We start from the raw sequence: 25,303 nt of genomic DNA, 5'->3' as shown, positions 1-25,303 counted from the left end.
TTTTGACTGCATGGAAGGTCAGTGGCTCCAACCCTCAGGTTATTTAAGGATCAATTATATATAAAAAATCTCCATTGTTTCTGTTCGCTGAAGAACCCTGACTAATACACTAATGAATTAGTGGTGGGGCTACAAATGGGAATGGTGAATGGGGAAGAGTTGGGTCAAGATAGAGAAGAAAAGTCCCAAAGAGGAAGCATATCGCTTACGCAGAAAAGTGAGCCTGTGCTCTCCAGGGACTGTCTAGCTTCTGCTGCCCTGTGGCTCCTCTCAGTTATTCCATTCAAGTTAAGTGTAAACAATAACATATAATCACACATCCTTTTTTCTTTAGTTCTACTCATCATGAAGTCCTGCTGGAATTCTAACAGCAGCCCTGGACCTGGTCTGTGCCCAGGTTCCTGTTGCTTTGGGCCAACCCTAAAGGAGGAGTAAGGAATTACATAGTGTCAACAAAAAACAACACAGAAAGAGAGAGATAAATATTGGAAAAATGCAATCTGAGGTTAAAAAAATAAATCAGTAAATAGGGCAAAGATAATCACTGTCATTGATAAAGCCTACAATCTGCATTAAAGCTAAAACTGTCTTGATTTTTCTCTTAATATTCTTTGAACTTGCACATTGTGGCAGTAGCATTTTAAGCTCTTCACATGTATTAATTAATTTACTTCCAAGCTAACCCTAAAAGTTAGATGGCATTATAAAATTCATTTTCAAGTTGAAAAAAGGAAGGCAGAAGGAGATTAAATAATTTCTTCAACGTTCCAGAGTTGGTAAGTACCAAAGCTGGGTTTGAATCCAGAGAGTCTATATCCAGAAGCCATATTTTAAAATATGATATAGTACTGCTTCTTCACTTTTCCCTTACCATACCTTCGAATGTACGCAGAAAAAAAAAAAACTATAAAGACAATTTGAGAAAAATGTTACACCTACTTGATACTGTTATAAACTTCTCTCCTTTTTAGAAGAAATAAGAACCGCAAACAACCAAATATACTAGCTGAAGTACACAATCAACAAAACTACATTTTCTAGCTATTCTAATCAACTAAAATTAGAGTACAAATAAATAAATTTAGGAATGAGAACAAGCATATAAAGTACTGAAAAAAAGTATCGAATACATTATATAGTCTTATACCAATACATCAAAATCTAGATAAAATAGCTGAGTTTTTAAGATAGTATATAACAGCATAATTACATAAAATTTAGTTAATATAAACTGAACAATAATTGTAGAAGAAACTGCTGAAATTTAAAAAAAAAAATCTTCCAAAAGCTCTCAGGCTCACACTGTCATAGGTTGTTTCAACTTTGAAGGTATTCCTAATTCTTTTGTGAAGTAAACTTTTACAGAGCATAGGAAAAGAACAATTTTCATTTTGTAAAAACTAGGATAATAAGATAACCTTGATTAAATAACTCACAAACTAGAGTATATTGAGAGAAAATAAACCCTAAACATGAAATAGTAAAATTAATACTGAGGTACATTTATAGAATAATACACCATGATTAGTACATAACTACCCCACACATATTAGGCTGTCTCAATGAAATAAATCTATTAATAATCTTTTCAAACTAACAGGACAAAAATAATTATACATAGCACGGAAAATTATATGACAGGTGTAAAAATTAATCAAATTTGAAATGCATACCTGATTTTTAAAAATAAGACCTCTTATTAAGAAAAACACAGAAAAAAATGTTTTAAATGGAAAAATATATCAACTTCAAACAAACATCTCATGTTTTGAGGTAAAAAGCCGAAGTGTTATGATATCTCTACTATTTTGTATCAATGTCCTAAACTTTTTAGCCCAGCTCCCTGTGAGGAGAAACTAAATAAGAACTATAAGTACTTGAAAGTAGGAAACAAGCTTATAACTACTTATAGATATGATAATAGCTCCTATAAAAGGGCCACCCATCCCTTCTTCTTTGCACAAGACACCAATGTCCTTTGAAGAACCAGTTTTCCTCCCAGACATAAGGAATGGATTTTGATTCGCCTAAGCCTGTGCCAGTGATGCCATTCCCCTTGCTGGTGATGGATTTAGGCTTGGGTAGGTGATACGGCTCGGACAGTATTCAGAGTGCCTGTACATTCTCAGTGTTCTGTTAGTCCCTGGACTTCACAGATGAGCAGTTCATTTTAGCTTAAATGCAGACTGCTTCAACTTTCTTTGGTAGATTCACAGGACCAGAATCCTTGACATGTTTTGAAATGAACGTTACCAGTCATACGAATCTCACTGAATCACCTCTATAAATATCTCAAAAAGCAAATATTGAAGGATACATTATCTTCCTCTACATAAAAGAGTTATCCTTCTTTACATCTGATTCTCTCTCTATTTCCTCTCTCTTTCCAATCCAAAGAGTTTCTGTTCTCAGTGCCACTCTGTAATCTTCTGGGACACACAGCAAGTTGGTTGTGATCTTTCTCTCTCCTTTCCTGCCTTCCTTAGAGGGGAAAGGAATTGTGATATAATTTCCTACACACTCCTTACTTCTCCCACGTACAACCTTAAAACCATCAGAAAATAGCTACATTAATTAACACTCATTTTTAAAACTTTGATTGGCCTTCTCCATTACATATTTTATAAACCATTTAATTACATTATAAGCACTTCTTTCTACATTACTATTACATACATAAAATAGATAATACAGAAAAGCTATAGTTCCTCGCCCATCCTCTAGAGGCAACTACACTCAGCTATTCTAATTATTTTTTTTGCGGGGGAGGGGAATCTTGTATTTGTATCCGTATTTCTGAAGAATATACTTATAAAGTTTTTTCTTGATTTTTAAAATTTAAACATGACTATTTATATCCAACAGTGGAAAGTTAGATTTTAACATTCTCTGAACTGGATCCTCTCCTGTACATTCCCCACCTCCAACCCAAAGCATACATGTTCCACTTGTTTCATTATGATCCATTATATCCCTATTTTGTCATTGTTTCTGTATCCTCTGTGCCCTTCTTGTTCTCTGTTGGTTTAGTCTTCATATTCCATTTTAGATTATTTCTTCAGTTTTTAATGATTCTTCCCTCTCTGTTCACAGACACTAAATTGCTGACAGGAACTTGGGTGAGCCTTGTTTCTTGGTGGACCTCCATAAAGAATGCTTCCATGGGGAGTTGGCCACTTAATGAGAAAATTTGTAAAACTTTCCTTTTTAGCCAGTTTCTCCACAGAATCCTTCATATTCTCCAACTTATTGCCTAAGACACAAAGCCTGGACTCAGCTGAGCAATGAAGCTGATGCTCTCACCATTCAGCATCCAGAATTTCACTTAAACCCCATATTTTCAATGAGGAGTCCTACAACATGATAGGGGGTGAATGTGGGGGTGTGTACGGTGCAAGTTTTCCTTTATATAGAGGATAATCAGAGATGGCCTCTCCATTGTCAATCATTTCACTATTTTTTAACAGAAATAATACTTAACATAAGATACAGAAGTTATAAAAGGACTTATTGTAATGATAAAATAATTACAGCAAATGAGAAATATATTTAATGATTAAGTCACTTTATCAATTATCCTTTGGGAAGAATAGTTAAGTAGCCTCCTTGTTAAGTACCAAAGTATATAATTAAGATTCTTAGAACAAACTTCTCTTAAAACAGCTCCCTAAATGATTTAGCCACCTTAAATAAGTTTAAAAACTAAGGAAATGCCCACAATCACTCTTAATTTCACTAAACTACTAAATTCAGGCAAATACACAGCCTTGCTAAGATTAGAGATTTTGTTACACTGACTAAATGTTAACCTGAAACCTTCATTTCTTGAAGAGGTTAAAGCTTAAATCCTATGTGTAGTTACGAAATAATGATTCCTTACAGTGAAATGCATTGTATGTTCTGAGGATTTTTAAAGTTATTTGAGCAGTAGTAACCAAATAAAAACTTAAATTTTTTCAATTCTTGCTTCTTTTGATAGGAATAACAAGTTCGTTATTTGCCAGTAAATGGAATCATCTGCAAATTAGCAGCACTTGTTATGTGATGAATATTCAATTACCAGAATAGAAAAGAGAAAAGATGCATCATACCTTAGTAAATTAATTCTTTTTTGTAGAGTGAATTTGCATCCACCTGGCAGAAAGCATAAACAGTCTCTTAGTGAAAGCCTTGGGAGGTTTGCCAAAATGGAGAAATTAAGGGGTTGTTTAACCCTTTCACTCTTTGTCAGAATAGGATTGTCCCTCACAGATGTCATCTTTATAATTCTATTGAAATTAATCACATCTGTCTAAAACTAATATATTTTGCAAAGCTAAGAACATAAATTAAGTATATTCCCTGTCATATTCAAAGATTCCTATATCTCATGCAAAGGAAACTGTAAAGAAATTGTAAAAGCTATGTAATTGAACACATGCAAGTGTAGGTGATATTTAACATGCAATCATAATGATTTTTTAAAATATTATGAAGCCTATTACTAACCAAGGCATTTAAAATCAGTTGTAAGTTTTCTTTTTTCTTCCAACTACAACTTCTACTTTCCCTTCTCTTGGTATTTATTTTTGCCCCACACTGAATGATCTCTCCCTCAAGTTTTAGAGTCTGAAAATTGAGATGTCTGTCTCCTGATGATTTACAAAGATATGTGTGGAAAGTATTGATATATTGTTTCAGGGAGTTCCAAACCTTACAGTTGTTAGTAGAAAAGATTAGTGGCGCAAATAGAATGAAGACCTATCTAGGTTTTGTAGACATTACCATCTTTCACGGCATTCTTTAGAGAGTGAAGCAATTATGCCTCTACATCAGCCATTGCTAAAGCCCAACATCAAAGGAGGGGTGTGCTTGGCTGTGTTGAAAACAGAATGGGTAACTTCTAAGCCAGTTAAATGCATTAATGTGAAAAGTGTTGAATGTGATGCACTGCTAAAAGCACAAGTTGGGAGTCAGGAAATACGATTTTTGCCTCAGCTCAATAGCTAAGTCTTTTATCTACAGTATTTAGGGGCCTACTATTCACTTGCAAAATGTGGTCATTCCATTTAGAGATTCTAAGGATATTTGCAGATCCTATGTTCTAGAATTATGTGTTTCGTGAATAAGGAATACAAGTCTCAATTTACAACCATCACAGATCATAAAATAAACTGGTACCATTTAGATTTATCCTGATTTTCCTGCGTTGTCTGATCTGTGATCATAAAACAACACTGCAGCTACTGAACTATAGTGACAACAGCTTATAAAACCTTTCCTCTTACAATGAGCTCTCTCCATTGTAGTGAAATTTGAAAACAGGAATCTAACTCTATCCAATCCTCACACTGAATTTCATCAGGAAATTTATCTCATGATACAAGTGAAAATCAGGAGTATTTAATTAGTGCCTATTTTCATTAAATAATGATCCAATTTAGGATTGATTAAGGTAGAGTGTCACTATTAGATAAATTTAATACAACAACATTATTTAGAAATGATTGCTCATTCTTGTTCTACTAAAATGTAATTGATTATGGGTAGCTTTCCAATATGTTTAAATTTATGAATGTGTTTTAATTGCCTATCACTTATTTCCCTAATTACTGGTGTTTTAATGATGGACTTACTGGAGAGGAATCATGGGAGTACATGTGAGGAAAGATATAGATAGAACGGATTTTAAATTTATGAACGGGGTGTGTGTGTGTGTGTGTGTGTGTGTGTGTGTGTGTGTGTGTGTGTGTGCAAGCATCAAAGAAAGGCCATATGAGGACTTAATGAGAAAACAAGAAGAGGGCGTTCACCAGACACTGAATCTGCCATCACATTGATCTTGGACTTCCTAGCCTCCATAACCGTGAGAAATTAAAGTCTCTTTTTAAGCTGCCAAGTCTATAGCATTTGATTATAGCAGCCCAAGCTAAGACAGGGGCCCTGCAGATGAAGCTTCTTTACATTCAAGTTTCTCTACCTCTAACAGTAGATATCAGATGACCAGGGCCATGGAGCTGAGAGTAAAACTTGGAAGCAATGATGGGAAATATGGCATTTGCAGTGTTGTATTATGGGAAACAGGGTAGCCTGTTTGTCTCTTGAAAAAGTAATGAATAAAATGGTGGCATGGAAATATTCAAGCTCTGTCTACTGAACCATTTTTCCAAGGGCCAATGTCCCTTGCACCTTTCTATTACTGCATGTTCTACATTGTTTTATATTACCCAATTCTGCATATGTCTTCCCAACTAGACTGCATAATCCTTGGAATCATGGGTATGTTTTTATTCATCTTTTTTATGTCCAGGACAATTTACAGCACATAATAAATACTCCATACATATTTGATCAATGCATAATTGAATTAAGGAAACATAAAGGCCCTGGATCACTTGCCTATATCTCTCATGGGAATCTGTAGGTTAAAATATTACTTTGATTCATCACTTTTTATAAGTAATCATGCCTTTTGGAATAATTACTGGCTTTGGAAATTAAAGTTCTATAGTTCAGATTGACCGTAGAAAAACTTATCTAGAAATCCCAGTTTCTCTTTTTATTCAATAGAATGTACCATATCTTCAATTGCATACATGGCACATGTGGCATTTACAAGGAAATTATATGAGTCAGAGAAATAATGAACTTGTATGCCACTCACTTTATCATATTTTATAAAACAATATACTGTTTAAGTTTGTCTTACTATTGAAAGCCCAGAATCTTCCTCTAGACAGAAGTAGAATGAGCATGTAAATGTTAGTACATAAACTCAAAATTGATTAAAGACTTAAATGTAAGACCAGACACTATAAAACTCTCAGAAGAAAACATAGGAAAAACACTCTTTGACATAAATCACAGCAAAGATCTTTTATGACCCAACTCCTAGAGTAATGAAAATAAAAACAAAAATAAACAAATGGGACCTAATGAAACTTAAAAGCTTTTGCACAGCAAAGGAAACCATAAACAACATGAAAAGACAACCCACAGAATGGGAGAAAATATTTGCAAACAAAGCAATGGACAAAGGATTAATCTCCAAAATATACAAACAGCTCATGGAGCTCAATATCAAGAAAACAAACAACCCAATCAAAAAATGGGTGGAAGACCTAAACAGACATTTCACAAAAGAAGACACACAGATGGCCAAGAGGCACATGGAAAGACGCTCAACATCACTAATTATTAGAGAAATGCAAATCAAAACTACAGTGAGGTATCACCTCACATCGGTCAGAATGGCCATCAGCAAAAAGTCTACTAACAATAAATGCTGGAGAGGGTGTGGAGAAAAGGGAACCCTCTTGCACTGTTGGTGGGAATGTAAATTGATACAGCCACTGTGGAGAACAGTATGGAGGTTCCTTAAAAAACTAAAAATAGAGCTATCATATGACCCAGCAATTCCACTACTGGGCATATACCCTGAGAAAACCATAATTCAAACAGACACATGTACCCCAATGTTCATTGCAGCACTATTTACAATAGCCAGGACATGGAAACAACCTAAATGTCCATCGACAGATGAATGGATAAAGAAGATGTGATACATATATATAATGGAATATTGCTCAGCCATAAAAAGAAATGAAATTGGGTCATTTGTAGAGATGTGGATGGACCTAGAGTCATACAGAGTGAAGTAAGTCAGAAAGAGAAAAACAAATATCATATATTAACGCATATATGTGGAATTTCGAAAAATGGTACAGATGAACCTATTTGCAGGGCAGGAATAGAAACACAGACGTAGAGAACAGACGTGTGGACACAGGTGGCGAAAGGGAGGGTGGGATGAATTGGGAGATTAGGTTTGACATAAATACACTACTGTGTGTAAAATAGATAGCTAGTGGGAACCGGCTGTAGAGCACAGGGAGCTCAGCTCGGTGCTCTGTGATGACCTAGATGAGGGGAAGGGAGGTCCAAGAGGGGGGTGATATATGTATACATACAGCTGATTCACTTCACTGTACAGCAGAAACTAACACAACATTGTTAAACAATTATACTCCAATAAAAAGAAAAAAGAACTGTGAGCTCCTCAGAGAAAGATACTAAGTCAAAATTCTATTCTCAGTTAAACATGCAAAATATTTGAAATACACCATTTTTCAACTTGAGGAAAATAGATAATCTTTAACCCTATAATGACTTTTATCTAATTACTTTCTAATGCTACAGTATCCCAAATAATTAATATTCATCATTCAATTCTCAAAAACCTTTTTCACTTTTTAAATCCTCACATCACACAGCAGAGAATGAAGTGGGATCATCCCCCTCCCAGCTTCATTAGCATTGTAATTTCTTGCCAAGAGAAAGAATCAACCTGGTGCACTTGAATTCAACTTCAAGTTAAAGTGTACAGTAATCCAGTTAAAGCGACTCTACAAATTTTACATAAATTAATGAAGTTTCCAAATGTTTTCTCAAACATATATCAAATGATATAAGAGATCTAGATACACCACTTTTCTCACAGCACCACTAAGTGTCTTGTCACTAGCCTGGAAGGCAGTTTTATAAAATTAAATATAAATACACTACTTCAAATGGTGAATAATTTATAGGCTGTGTTTTATAAAATTACTCTCTGATTACCAGATTGTTAATATTCACTTGATTTTCAATTACCAAGGAATATGACCCTTTTTGTAGCATTAAAAAAGAAACATAAAAGGTCAGTGAAGCGTTTATTTAAATCATACTGAGAAATAAAAAGCATTTATTAAACTGAGAAAAATAATTTTCTAAGAGCCCTATATAAATAAAAGGAATATCAAGAACTGAATACTGTACACATATCATAGCAATTACATGCCATGATAGGTATGATACATTATTTGACAAAAATATTAATGAACAAAGATGCTCTTACATTAAGGACCTGGCAGGCAGTTTTGAATTTAGGTTTAAATTTTTGTAGGAAATGTGAAAGTAGAACAGCACATTTCCGCTCCTAATTGAAGCCTTCATAACACCCTGCATCAGAAATGATCTAGATAAAATCAGAAGTACTTGCTTATAAGCAATCACCTGCAATGAAATGACATTGGTTCATGAAAGGCATGTTAAAAATGCAAACCTATTACTGAAAGGAAAGAATAGATGTATCTCTCTGACTTGTACAGATTTATATTTTTTATCATGGAAACTGTTAGGCTTCCATTTGAAGAAATACTCAGAAGGAAATACTCTCCCTCTAACTGCATTAATACCTGGATACTCCTCAAGATATTATTTTATCACATGCCTAAAGAATATAAAAGCACAGTGAAATGAAATTAAGTTTCATTTCAGGATAAGGAATATTTGAAAAAATTGAAGCCATAGAAAAGAAACATTAAATCACAGTTTCTAAAAGTCAATGCTATCTACTTCAAGGTACCTGGATATCAAATGAGGATCTGTAAAATCCACTTGTATTAAGAAATGGCAAATTATCATGTGGTCCTGAAGGGGAAAATGCTGGAAAATTATATATCTTTGCTATTTACATGCAACAACAGAGTAAAATCCTTGTGATAGAGACTATGGTCTGCAAAAACCTGTATTTACTTCCTAACCCTTTATAGAGACAAGAGATCTAAACACACATTTCACTATTTTCCTTTGTCCCAGATATTCAAAACACACGTTTACCATTTTTGGTTCCCCTTCTTTCCCTCCTTCCTGCCCCCTTCCGTGGGCACTCTAAGTGGTCTTTTTCTCTGTTTCCTTGTCACTCTCTGTTATCTGTCTCTCTTTTTATCAATTATTCCTGTAATTTTCACCCTCTTGAATATTGCCCACATTTATTTTTTCTTGTATTCTAACCACCACTTCCAGAACTTCATTTTTTACAGAGTTAACCTTACATCACTGTTCTTTAGCCAAACTTCCAGGTGATTCCAGACTATTCCTGTACCCGTTTCTCTGTATATACTCCTTGCTTTAATCCTTCATTCTGTCTCCTTAACCCATCAAAGACTGAATCCCTTGTAGTGGACTGCATACCATCTATAGTCTGCCACACTTAATCATCCCAGGCTTATTTCACAATATTCCAAACTAGCTGCCTCAGTCAGTCTGGTCTCCTAATTCCTTCTGTATACACACAAACTACATCCTATTCTAACCTTTGGGTGTGGGCTCACATGGTTTCCCTCTCCTTATTTGACTTCACTTTTTTTTCTCATTAGTTACAAACTAACCCCAGATCACTGCCTCCTTGGAATATTTTCAGGATTCTTTTCCATGAGGCCTATAATCTCTTTGAACAGACTGGAGGTTTTCAGGTTTGAACGGGACTGTATCTGTTTCTTACTGCTGCCATGAAAAGTTCCACAAACTAGCTGGCTTAAAACAAGAGAAATTTGTTCCTTTGCTGTTCTGGAAACAAGTCCAAAATCAAGGTGTCAGCAGGACCTTACTCCCTCCAATGGTTCTAGGGAAGAATCATCCTTGACTCTTCCTACCTTCTGGTAATTACTGGCAATCTTTGGCATTCCTTAGCTTGTAGATGCCTCACTCCAATTTCTGCCTCCATTTCCCCATGACTGCCTGTGTATCTGTGTGTCTCTAAGTCTCTTTCTCCTCATTAGAACACCAGTCGTTGGATTTAAGTCCCACACTGATCAAGTATGACTTCATCTTAAGTTGATCATATCTGCAAAGACCCTGTTTACAAATAAGGTCATATTCACATATTAGGGGAGTTAGGACTTCCACATATCTTTTGGGAGAACACAGATCAACCCACAACAGGGACGCTCAAAAGCGTCTCCACTAACCCATTCACTATTACGACACAGAGAAATCCCAAGTAACGCTGCTTACACACTTCTGCTGACATTAGAAACCCACACTTTATGAAATTACCCATTTTATCAGGGGACAGCTCAGAATTACAGTAAACAAACAAACATACAAAAAACTAACTTCATTATAGCCTAAGTACATTAGCCCTGTTTCCCTACTTCTATTCTTGAGACCATACAGAATAAACAGTACTGCCTTGTCAATATTATAGGCCATTATATAATTAAAGATTATTTATTTTCCCCTAAGACTTTCTCCAGGATGCACATTCCTAGCTTACTTGATTGCCTTTTTTAATATGTCATGAAGAGAGAGAAAACCATGACATGTTTTTCTCAAAAAAACTGATTTAGCCTCAATTGTCTGATTTCAAAAGAATGTATTTTACTGCCTACTTTCATATAGAGTTCATCTTATCATAATGGCTTTAACGTAAGATAGATGTGGCTATGAATCCCAAACCTGCCACTAAGCAACTGTGTTACCATTAAAATTAAATAATTTCTCTAAGCCTCAATGTCCTTCTTGATAAATTGGAATGTAACCTGTGTCATAAAGAGTTAATTAAAGTAATAATTAGATAATTGATAATTAGCACAGTGCTTGGTAGACTTAATAACTGGTAGCTTGTAATAACATAATTTTTATTGGTCTGTCTATATAGAAATCTAATTGAACACATCAGAGCCTATATTATATTGAGCATGGCCTACAGCCCTTATTGTTAATTCATGCCCTGACAGCAACATCATAGCTAATATGGATTTGTACATTGTTTTGCAGACCTAGCTATTCTTATCTTGCTGACTATCAGAGTGTAGGAACGGAATTGTTCTAATCATACCCAGAGTTCCCATAGAGAAGTAAGCTTAGAAATGTGTTTTTTCACAATGGTAAACGGGTAAATGGTAATGCAACTCTTCCCCTCACCATTGATTACCACTCTCCCCTCTCTAAGAGCAATTCTCTAAAGAACCTGGGAAATTCTCTAGTTTTTCTAAATAAAATAACTTCTCTTATTTGACCCTTAGTCTGTTTGCAGGGCGTTAGTTTTCCATTCTGCAATATCTGTCATCATCCTTGACAAATGATGCAGAGGCTTATAGTAGCTAAATGATATCCATTTTCCCATTTTCACTTAAAAACTAAAAATTTTATTTACAAAAGTGATATAACCAACTATAATACTACATTTTTCAGCTACAGCAATCCATTTGCTTAAATTCTGGTAAATGAGATGTAAGTAGAAGTGTTTTTAGGATTTCCAAGAAAGTTGTTTAATGAGACCTGACTACCTGGGAAACAGCCTGAGAATACAGTGATGATTTTTAGAGCTCTAGCAGATCTCTTAGAATATGAAGTGGCCTTGATAATGGATGTCCAGAAGGTTTCATACAATAGTAGGATGAAGCTGGGTCCCTAATATTCGTGAAGACTCTGGTCTAGATGTGGTCTTCCTTCCCTTGGGAGAAAACTGTACTGCTAGCTTTTTGAAACCACTGCTATTTCGTGTTTATATGCAAACCAACCTAATTCACTTCCTGTCCTAAATCTAACTGGAAATGGACTTCAAATAGACAGCTGGATCACTGCAAAAGAGGAATTATTGGCCACTGTGTCATTTGTTCAATTGTCTTGTGTTATGAGTTGAATTATAATCCCCCAAAATTCAAATTTTGAAGTCCTGGCCCTCAGAACCTCAGTAACCTTATTTGAGGATATAGTCTTTAATTAGGTAATCAATTCAAAATGAGGTATTAGGGTTGACTCTAATCCAATATGACTGGTGTCAAAAAAACGGAAAATTTGGAGCTCTCTCTCATATTCATACAGAGAATATGAAAAAACATGAGGAATGATGAAACAAATTAAAGATGATACAAACAGATGGAGAAATATACCATGTTCTTGGATTGGAAGAATCAACATTGTGAAAATGACTATGCTAACCAAAGCAAACTACAGATTCAATGCAATCCCTATCGAACTACCAATGACATTTTTAACAGAACTAGGACAAAAAATTCCACAATTTGTATGGAAACACAAAAGACCCTGAATAGTCAAAGCAATCTTGAGAAAGAAAAACAGAGCTGGAGGAAGCAGGCTCCCTGACTTCAGACTATACTATAAAACTACAGTAATCAAGACAGTATGATACTGGCACAAAACCAGAAATATAGATTAATGCGACCAGAATAGAAAGCCCAGAGATAAACCCATGCACATATGGTCACCTTATCTTTGATAAAGGAGGCAAGAATATACAATGGAGAAAAGACAGCTTTTTCAATAAGTGGTGCTGGGAAAACTGGACAGTTACATGTAAAAGAATGGAATTAGAACACTCCCTAACACCATACACAAAAATAAACTCAAAATGGATTAAAGACCTAAATGTAAGGCCAGACACTATCAAACTCTTAGAGGAAAACATAGGCAGAACACTCTATGACATAAATCACAGCAAGATCCTTTTTTAGCTACCTCCTAGAGAAATGGAAATAAAAACAAAAATACACAAATGGGACCTAATGAAATTTAAAAGCTTTTGCACAGCAAAGGAAACCATAAACAAGACGTAAAGAGAACCCTCAGAATGGGAGAAAATATTTGCAAATGAAGCAACTGACAAAGGATTAATCACCAAAATATACAAGCAGCTCATGCAGCTCAATATCAAAAAAACAAACAACCCAATCCAAAAATGGGCAGAAGACCTTAATAGACATTTCCCCAAAGAAGATAAAAAGATTGCCAACAGACACATGAGAGGATGCTCAACATCACTAATCATTAGAGAAATGCAAATCAAAACTACAATGTGTTATCACCTCACACTCGTCAAAAAGGCCATCATCAAAAAATCTACGAACAGTAAATGCTGGAGAGGGTGTGGAGAAAAGGGAACCCTCCTACACTGTTGCTGGGAGTGTAAACTGGAGCACAGTATGGAGGTTCCTTAAAAAACTAGAAATAGAACTACCATATGCCCCAGCAATCCCACTACTGGGCATACACCCTGAGAAAACCATGACTCAAAAAGAGTCATGTACCACAATGTTCTTTGCAGCACTATTTACAATAGCCAGGACATGGAAGCAAGCTAAGTCTCCATCGACAGATGGATAAAGAAGATGTGGCACATATATACAATGGAATATTACTCAGCCATAAAAAGAAACGAAATTGAGTTAACTGTAGTGAGGTGGATGGACCTAGAGTCTGTCATAAAGAGTGAAATAAGTCAGAAAGAGAAAAACAAATACTGTATGCTAACACATATATATAGAATCTAAAAAAAAAAAATGGTTCTGAAGAACCTAGGGGCAAGACAGGAATAAAGATGAAGATGTAGAGAATGGACTTAAGGACATGGGGAGTGGGAAGGGTAAGCTGGGACAAAATGAGAGAATGTCATGGACATATATATACTACCAAATATAAAACAGATAGCTAGTGGGAAGCAGCTGCATAGCACAGGGAGATCAGCTCGGTGCTTTGTGACCACCTAGAGGTGTGGGACAGGGAGAGTGGGCAGGAGATGCAAGAGGGAGGGGATATGGGGGTATAAGTATGTGTATAGCTGATGATTCACTTTGTTATACAGCAGAAACCAACACAACAATGTAAAGCAATTATACTCTAATAAAGATGTTTTTAAAAAAAAAACAAAAACACAAGGAAGAGACCAGTCATCTATAAGCCAATGAAAAAGGCCTGGAACAGATCCTTCCCTCACAACCCTGAGAAGGAACTAACCCTGTTGACACCTTGCTTTCAGATTTCTCGCCTCCAGAACTGTGAAGCAATAAATCCCTTTTGCTTATTTCACCCAATTTGTGATATTTTGTTAAGGCAGCCCAGCATATTAACATCTTGCAATTCCAGAAAGGCTTGTGGTTTACACTTCATCTCATAATTGTCAGCCTCTTCTCTTAGGCCTTTCAGTTTATTTGTTTCTTTTAATACCATTTACCTTACCACATTATGACCATGGCCCAAAACTTTCTTTTCCTAGGTTTAGCCCTCTTCTCTGGGCCAAGAATAGTGCTCAGTATGTAGGTCCACTAGATTATTAGACCCAGTATACTATTACCCTGATGAGTAACTGTTTTATATAGCTAAATACTGAGAACACAGTAGCTTTCAACAGATGTTTTTTGATAGGTTGACATTTTAAAAGCATATTTCAGAAATCAATCAAATGGTTTAGAAGTCACATGTTATTACTACAAATATCATGCTTTATTATTTTTAAAGAGCAATAACATTTTTTAATATATGAAGATATCTTTAAAATGTTGTATACACTCATAAAGTTTATGTTATTAAATACTAGTATAACTTACAGCATATTACTGTACCTAATCATAGATTAGTGATTCTCCTTAAGTTACTGGTCTCAAGATGTTGACCAGCACATACTGAATGCTACAAAAACATCTCCAGAAAAAAATAAACAAGAACAATAATTTCCATAACATTGCTCACACTTTCAATGAGTTTATAGATAACTTGAAGACCATCAATTAATACACTTGTTCATATAACAACATATATTATTTGCCATTTGAATATAGAATATTTGCTTTACAAATTTTTTATCCCATTCACTTTATTCAGGACTTATATTCAACCAGTAAATGCAGATATAGCTGGCATCATTCTGATTTACTGGTACTGATTATGCCTTACTGGTAGTTAAATATTTTTATATCACCCCTTTACTTTCATGCAGATGATTACAGATCCATTTATTGCTTACCAACTATTAACGTTAATTAAAGTAAACCCTGTGTACCAGTTTTCTAGGGCTGCCATAACAAAGTACCACAGACTGGGTGACTTAAATAGAAACTTACAATTCTGGAAGCTAGTAATCTGAGATCAAGCTGTTGGCAGGGTTTATTCCTTCTGAGGCCTCTCTCCTTTGTTTGTAGATGGCCATCTTCTCCCCATATCTTCACATGATCTTCCTTCTGGGTGTGTCTGTGTCCTAATTTCCTCTTCTTATAAGGACATCAGTATCAGATTAAAGCCCACACTAACGACCTCATTTTAACTTAATTACCCCTTGAAAGACCCAGTCTCCAAACATAGTCACGTTCTGAATACTGGGGCTTAGGAACTCAACATATGAACTTTTGCGGGACAAAATTCAGCCCATAAAACCTTGCATTCCTGTTAAATTTATCATTTAATTGTGTTGCTTTTCTAATAGGACTAGTAGATCAATACTCAACCAGCCATGGTGTTGTTAGTGGTAACAAACTACCCATTCTATTGTAAATAATTAAATTACTATCCAAAATATATTAAATAACTATTTTCAGCATAGGACTGAGAGAAGGAAAACAAACTCGGTGAGCCCTACAATCACCCTGGCTTTCTGCCTGGAGACACTTTCCAGACTGCAGTACAAGAAGCAATAACTAAAGCAGAGCACAGCAATTATTACTGAGTTGATCAGGTTTCAGGACGGCTACAATAGCTTTAAATTTGAGGTAGAGCATAAGATAAGAGGAAGCTACATAGATGAAGAGTTCCATAAATTTGCACACTATTCCTTTGAATCTTTTTTGAATACTAAACTGCACATGGATAGAGTGAGACTCTATGAAGCTGATCAAAGAATAACTACTAGATAGAAAACAACTACAAAAGGCACTAGCCATGAACTGAACAGGGCTGGCTGTTAGATATCAAATTCTAAACAGGCATAGTAGAGAGACATAGTTAAATATCAAGAGCATTCAGTAGAGACCCCAGAAATTCCACATTTTAGCATTAAACCACTTCTTACAGTTAATTCAGATATGCTCTAACTGATCTCATAATTAAACTACTCTTATTAAAATTAAACTACATTTATAACTAATCTAGATGTGCTCTAACAAAGCTTGGTTAACTGGTCACTAACCCAAATACTTACACACATCAAAGAAAGACAACAAAACGCAGACTTTCATCAGTATAACTCTCACAATACCAATTAAAAATCACCGTACTTACAGAGGCACGAAAATGTGATTCATGACCAGGAGAAAACTTAGTCAACATAAAGAGAAGCAGAAATGACAGATATGATGTAATTAGTAGTCAAAAACTTTAAAAGAGCTGTTGTATGTTCAAGTGTTTAAAGAAAAGCATAAACTCAATGAGGAGAGAGATTAAAACTATGAGAAAGAATCCAGTAAAAACTGTAAAGCTGAAAAAACACAACATTTGAAAAACATACACTAAACTAGGAGTTATCAAACTTTTCCTGTAAAGCGCCAGACTGTAAGTATTTTAGCCTTTATGGGCCATACACTGTTGGTCACAACTATTCAACTCTGCCATTGTAGCACTTAAGCAAAGTCTATAGACAATGTATAAACAAAGAAGTGTGGTTATCTTCCTGTAACGCTCTATTTACAAAAGCAGATAGCTAACTAGATTTACCCTAAGGGCCTTATTTGCCAACCCTTGCTCTAAACCATTCAATTATAATTCCCAGGACACTTTGAGGTTAAGGAATTGGAGGTGTGAAGCATGGACAGCATTCTGTGTCTGTGAGAGAATTTTTCATCGTGAGATGGTAGCTGGGCTTCATGTAGTTAAACACCTGAACTGTCCCAGACTTTGAGGATTCTTTAAAGAACATTTGATCTAGACCTCTTTTCCTAGCAAAAATGCAGGAGTTCATGACATATCACTGCGTCTGCTGCCAAAACCAGAAAAAAAATCAGATAAATTAAAAACAAAACCTCATAAATTAATATCATGAACTATTTAGATAATCTAAAATTCCAGGGAGAGACGAACCCTTCTGAGATGAATTATGTGGAAATAAACAAAGGCAAACCAAGTGAGAACAGAGGTTATTTATTCAGAGCTTGCTATAGGAAGCAAGCCACAGCTACCATCATAGCAGCTGGCAGAGACTCAAAGGCAGGCAGTGTAGTAGAAAAGGTTTATGGTGGAAAAAAGAGAAGGCTTAGGTTTGCTTCCATCGGAGGCTGTTAGCATGGGGAAGCTGGAGGTAGCTTAACTACAAGTGGGGCATTTTACATGATTGTTTCGGGGAGCATATTTGGCTTTCTCCAGTTGGCTCTGAGTTGTAAGTGAGGGCAAAAATTAGGCAAGCCCATAGTCACTGTCCAAGTCCTGACTGTTCTGATTGCTGCAGAGACTTTGATTTGCCTTTCTTGACTGTTTGCTACAGAGTGTGTGGGTCACATGTCTGCTCTCATATACGGTCTTGCCATTGTCCATTTGTGTGTTCATCACTTAGGTCAAATTATCTCCAAACATTTCACTCCTGGGGGCATTTGCAGATCCTGGATACTAGCTGAAGACTGGGTTAAGAGTGCTTGGGAAAGAGAAACCAACTATTTTTTAGCAGCTGTGCACAGATGGAGTAACACACTATAACCTGAAGGTCTGCAACCACCTGACTATGCTTCCCCATGAGATAACTGTGTGATAGGTTATCGGCTATTCTGCTATCTGGCTATTCTGTGAACAGTGTGAGAGCCTGAAGAATTAATTTGAAAATTTCTAAAAGACAGAAGAAAATCTCCCGTAGTATTGACTGGTTTAGGAAACAAAGACCTGGTAAAGAAAGAGATAGCCTTAAGCACAGTATACTGTCCTCTACCTTAGGCATCTGCCTGTTTATGATGCTGTACGGGACAGGTAGCTGAAGAGCTGGGCAAGAAATCTCTAAACTCTTGCAAATGTTCAGAGCTGAAGAGACAGAACACTATGAGGCTCACAATCCAATAATTTAGAAAATTTAGAAAGCACACCTGCAAATAAAAGTGAAACAAAAGACGACTAAGTCTTCCCAAAGCTGCAGTCCAGCCCTGACCAAGATAAATTTCTGAATGGATTGAGAGGATAAATAATTCCCTTACCTTAGTTGTCTGACAGTGTAAAAAAGAGAAAAATATGTACAGTGAGAGAAAATATGTATATGTGAAATCCTATTTTTTGACAAAATGCCTAGCATATACCACAAATATTTATAAACTTTCAATTTATAAATATACAAAAAGTAATACATATAATTAATAATCAAGAAAACAAAGAGACAATAGCAGCAAACCCAGAAATGATCCAGCTATTCATTTTATATATATAAATTACATATATTTGAGTTAAATATCAAATATTTTAAAATGTGTTTTAAGACATTTGGACTTCTAAATAAATTTGATACATTAAAAATTATACGTAAGAATATACAAATAACTAAGTAAACCTAAAGCTGGAAAGTAAAAATACTGATTAACCCTACCAAACAGTAAGGCAGAGTGCACACTCATGGAAATAAAAATCCTTGTTTTCCTATAAAAGAAGAACAAGTTATTGGAGCTAGAGATGCTACAGATGGACTCACATATAGCAGAGATTTAATATAGGATAAACCTGGCAGCATAAATGAATGGTGAAATGAAATATTGCCCAAAGACATTGACGTTAAGTGGCTTAAAATATGGGGAAACGTAAAAACTCGTTCTTTAACTAAACCTACAGACAAAGGAGTTCCAGAGAGATTAAAGGAAACATGCCAAAATAAAATTTGAAAAGTTATAGAAGTAAATGAAGAAGCCTGTATTTGTGACAAAGGAGCAAGGGTAATAGCTAAGAAATATCACACAAAATTTCAAAAGACAAACTATAAAACAAAACAAAAATGGTTAGTGTGATACATCAAAATTAACAACTTCTCTTCAATTAAGGACACCAAAATCAAAATTAACATACATGGAAGACTGTGAAAACATTATTGTTTGGTCCAAGTCAGAAAGGGAATATTTAGGATATGAAAGGAACTTCTGCAAATCATCAACAAAAATTCTGCAACCTAGATAGAAAAATGAAAAAGGACCTGAATCTGCAGAAAAGGAAGAAAATACTTGAGAAGAATTTTAAAATGAATAAAACAGAAACCAGAGATACAATAAGTAGGATCAACAAACTCAAAAGTTGTTCCTTGGAAAGAAAACTGATAATATTGAGAAAACTCTGAAAAATTAAGAAAATGTAACAGGTGGCACAATAACAATATTAGAATTTAAAAAACAATAATTACTAATACTATAGTTATTACAAATTATTAGAGGCTATGAACACTGTGGGCAAATTATTTAACACTGATATTAAATGAATTCTATGAAATAACAGAATTTCTAAAAGTCGAATCTAGAAGGAAAAAACCCTGAGTAGCCCTTTAACAACATACAAAAATAAATAAATGTTTTAAAATCTTCTGATACGGATCAACAGTAATCTTAGATGGTTCTATGTGCAAACTTTATTAAACCCTAAAGGAAAAAATAATTCCACTATTTTTTTTCCAGACAATAAAAGAAAGGAAATAGTCATCAGCTAATTTTGTAAGGTCAATATAACATTAGTACTAAAATCTGCTAGGTCAGTATGAGAAAAAAATTACTAGCCCCATCTTACTCATAAACAAGGATACAAAACCTAAACAAATATTTATTAACCAAACCCAGGAATATATAAAAAATATAATTTACCATCATCAAGGGGCGTTTACCCCAGGAATGTAAGATTGACTAAGTATTAGAAACAGTTAAAATAATTCACCTTATTGAAGGAAAATATCATATATTCATTTCAATAGAGGCAGAAAAATCAGTATTCCAAGAAGTACAACATAAGCTCATGGAAAAATTCTTAGCTAACTATGAACAGAAGGACATTTTCTTAAAACATTAAAAGATATTCACCAACAAATTACATCAGATATTATACAATGATAAAATGTTATAATGATTTCCTTCAAGATCAAGAACAAAGCAAAGTAGCTCACTATCACCACTATTAAGTTATTTATGGAGCATATAAATGTCTACCTAGAAAACTCTAAAGAAACTACAGCTAACATAAAATTCAGTAAGTTTATTAAGGTTGCAGATATCACACTCTATGAAAATCAATTACATTTTTACAAAGAGCAACAACATAAAATATAATTTCACAGTTATGTACCATTAATAGGATTTAAACTATAAAATGATCAGGAATAAATCCAACAAAAGTTGTTACAGAACTTTCAGTAAAAGGTTTATAGCATTATACTGAAAGATTTTAAAATAACTAAATAAATGTAGAGATGGATCATAAAGATGTAAATAGGGCTATGGAATAAATGCAATTCTAATGCAAATTTCAAAAGATATTTTATGGAAATTGACAACCTGATTCTAAATTGTACTGGAAAGAGCACAACCTAAAGCAGGGGTCCCCAACCCCCAGGCTGCTCCCCATTGCTCCTCATTGCTCGCGTTACCGCCTGAACCATTCCCCTGCCCCCTCCCCTGACCGTGGAAAAACTGTCTTCCACGAAACTGGTCCCTGGTGCCAAACAGTTGGGGACCACTGACCTAAAGAATAGCATAGCCTTATTGACAATTAGAACATAAAGAAGCCCCCAAAATATGTATGCACACACACAAAGCACATGGGCACACATACACACACATTTGAACTGCAAGAAAACAAATTTAATTTACTTTCACACCATATATAAAAAATTAGAGATAGTTTAAAAATGTAAAAGGAAAAGCTGTAGAATTTTTAGGGGTCAATATAGGAAAAACTCTCATAGGTCAGGAGGAATTTCTTCACAAGCTGATTCTAAATTGTATGGGAAAGAGCACAAACTAAAGCAGAGGTCATCACCCCCCCCCCCGCTGCGGACTGGTACCAGTCTGCGGCCTGTTAGTAACCGCATTCCCTGTAGGGAATGACTTCTTTCAAGTCATTTGTCTACAACTTTTGGGTCATGATTTCCATAATCTTCTTCCGGATTTTGGGGACCTGTGGTCCTGAGATTAAGAGGTCTTATGAATCTGGTTGTTATATGTTCTTTTAGTAAAACCAACAGAGACAAGATGAATTAAATAACCATCAGTACTCTTGATCTCAATATAAACTTCAATCATGGTCTGCCATTTTTAGATCATAGAGCACATTTTGTCACTGGTAGGATTCATGTCATAGAAGTTGGTCAGGCAGTTTTTGCCCAGATTATCCTCAGTAATTAGCCTGAATTTTCTAGGTCCAGATTCATCATTCTGAAACTCAGCAAGGTTCACTTCAAAAACACTACTGTTGGGGCTTGCCTGGTGGCGCAGTGGTTGAGAGTCCACCTGCCGATGCAGGGGACACGGGGTCGTGCCCCGGTCCGGGAGGATCCCACATGCCGCGGTGCGGCTGGTCCAGTGAGCCATGGCCGCTGAGCCTGTGTGTCCGGAGCCTGTGCTCCGCAACGGGAGAGGCCACAGGAGTGAGAGGCCCGCGTACAGCAAAAAAAACAAAACAAACAAACAAACAAAAAACCCACTACCCTTGAGGTAATCATATGCAATTTTGGTTCTTTGAGTCTAAAGTTTTTCCAACATTACTCACATTGAACATAGGTAATTAGTGCTTTTACATCATACCAGTATGTTTTAGAAAATGGATCAATTACTTTCTTCTTGGCTCCTTCTTTGCTGCCTTTTGTAAGATGCTTGTTCTTGCCAATGACCATGGTGCTGCTCTGAGAGACAAAGATGTATACTATTTTATTTTGCAATTTATAAAGGCAATGCAAAGTTCCTCAAACCCAATCCATAACCTCCGAAAAAGGAAACTACTTAGTTTTTTTAGAGCCCTCGTATACAATGGGTAAAGAACCATCATTCCATCCTTTCCTTGTAACTTCCAAAACAAAAATTTTAAGTGAAAAGCAATTTAGGACAGAAAGGATACTTGTTTTGAGGAAATGATAAAGATTATGGTAACATGTTGCTGTGGCCTGAATGTCTGTGTCCCCCTTGAAATTTGTATGTTGAACTCTTAGTACACAATGTGATGGTAGTAGGAGGTAAGGCCTTTATGAATTGCTGAGGTCATAAAGGAATAGCCCTTGCGAATGGGGTTAGTGCTCTTATAAAAAAGACGCCACAGAGATAGCTCACCCCTTCTGATCCGGAAGAAGGTCTTCAGCCAACCGTGCTGGGGTCCTAATCTCAGACTTCCAGCCTCTAAAACTATGACAAATAATGTATGTGGTATTTTGCTATAGCAGCCTGAAATAAGACACACGGCTTATTGATTTTAAGATTTAACGTCATTTGAAAGGTTCTGAGATGATTTTTCAATATAGATTCATGGGTAAATATTTATTTCCACCCTCCTAATATCAAATAAAAACTAATCTGGTTCTTCACACTTAAATCATAATTGTTATATTTTTTCTAGTTTCATTAGCTTAATATGTACTTTAAGCCGCTCTTCAATTTTGCCTTCTCCAATTATTAGCATAAGGATTTTTTAAGCATGTAAGTATCCCATGAAGTGTAAGAATAATTTAAACAGTGAAATGTTATCACTTATATTAGAGTTATCATTGCCAGTCATTCTAATACAATAATTACATCTAATAAATTGGTTACAACTTGGAAAGCATCCTGCATGAATCAATATAATCTGCCAGCTTCTTAGTTGTCATAGAAACTGATTATAGCAAGGATGTTTAATGCAACACACACTTTATGCATAAATGATTAAACTGCTAAAGTTTAAAAGTGAGCCTAATCAAAACCATGTTTACCACAACTTTCATTATCACTCTATATTTTATCTAATTCATCATTTCTTTTTAAACTTGAACCAAAACAGTATATACAATATTGAAATGAATAGATACAGGATACATTTTAGAGGTAATACTTGAAACAACTAAGCAGAGTTTTCTGGGCACATATACATGATCCAGTAAAGGAAATATTTTGTCATTCAAAGGTTTCATCCATAAACCATTAGAACAAAATTATATAAGTCATTATTTTACACACAATGTACTTTATAAATTCCTTCTTTTCATGTGTTTGAATAAATAACACTGAAACATAAAAATATTATAACTCAAAGAAAGAAGCATCCTTATCTCAACACAGAATATTACTAAGCCTACTGTAAGCCTAAGGTATGTTACATGAAAGAAAATCATTTATCATTCAGGAGAAAAGCTAAAATAAGTATGAGTACATTAAGAATATCCATGAAAGACAAATATATAATTTTATATATACAAATATGAATATACATACATATATATGTATATATATATATACACACATACATAGAGAGAGAGAGAGAATAGTAGTGTAACCCTGTACCCATCATTCAATTTCAATAATAAAAACTTATGACCAATTTTATTTTATCTTTATCCCCACTAGTTAACCCCATTTCACATTGTTTAAGGAGCTAAACCAAGAGATTATTTCATTCTTCCTTATATATTTTATATGTACCTCTAAAAATAAGCAATCTTTCAAAAACATGATTATAATATCATCAACTATCATAAAAAGTTCCTTATTATCATCAGCTATCCAATGAGTTTTCTGATTTCTCCAGTTGTCTCGTAACATTTCTTTTTTAATAGCCAGGGTAACAAATTACTTAAAGAGAAATGGAAAATGATTAACCCAGTTTGAACAACAAATTTATGACTTAGGTATATAGTTAATTCAACTAGCTGCAACAAATTTTAATACTGTGTTAATTTCTGTTGTCACATTAAAGTATTTTGAAGATAATTACTGTAACTTATAAAGGAATAAGCATGCATCAGATTAGAATATAACCTCTGCTGCTTTTAATCAAGAAGGTTGACTATGTGATTTTTGGGGTCATTAAAATATGTTAACAAAAAAATTACATAGAAATAATAACATATTTAGAATTTTTAAAGATTAAAATTTATAACTTAAAGAGTATAAATAAAAATGAATTTGGAGATTTATAAACCCTTTAAGAGATTAATCTTTAGGAATGCTCTGTGCAAAATAGTGAGAATGTATTAGTTAATAAAATGACAATATAATTATTCTGCCAGGTGATATACACAGCTTATCTGCATACATGTGAATGTAACTATATCATTTTTTTCCTTCAACTGGTAAGATGTATTTCACAATGCATTGTATCTGTCAAATCATTCTCTCAGCACATTTACTAACAAGTGCAGGAAGATGACTATTGAGACATCATGAGGTAATCAACAAAGAACACATGTTTGTATTCCACATTGTATTATTAACTGCTTAAGAAAAACTTGTAGGTTTTATAAGCTATAGTCTATGCAATATACTTCCAAAATAATAAGACATGAAGTCAACTACTACATTTTTTATTCAAAATTGAATGTTTAAATTCTTAATGTTGTCTTCATGAAGAAATTCTAAAATAAGAGAATCCATGCCTAAGTTATCTAACATAAGTAGAAAAAAACCCTTAAATACTGAAAAAATTAAAAATATTTAATGCACAGTGTATCCACAGGTACCATGCTAATTGCTGGTTATAAACAGAATAATGATGTATTTTATTTTCTAAAGCAATATAGTTTGAGAGTGAAAGTGGGCACTAATAATAATTATGCTGAAATAATACATGTAAAATAAGTCTGTCAAGGGCAACAAGGACT

The 25,303-nt window shown here is 34.7% G+C and overlaps 1 pseudogene; it reads right to left on the bottom strand.

Moving 5' to 3' along the window:
* Positions 1-21,540: 21,540 nt before the first annotated feature.
* Positions 21,541-22,354, bottom strand: LOC137205123 (small ribosomal subunit protein eS1-like; annotated as a pseudogene).
* Positions 22,355-25,303: the final 2,949 nt, after the last annotated feature.

The sequence above is a fragment of the Pseudorca crassidens genome, chromosome 13, assembly GCF_039906515.1.
Source record: "Pseudorca crassidens isolate mPseCra1 chromosome 13, mPseCra1.hap1, whole genome shotgun sequence".
Lineage (NCBI taxonomy): Eukaryota > Metazoa > Chordata > Mammalia > Artiodactyla > Delphinidae > Pseudorca > Pseudorca crassidens.
This window is presented reverse-complemented; position numbering and strand designations above follow the sequence as displayed.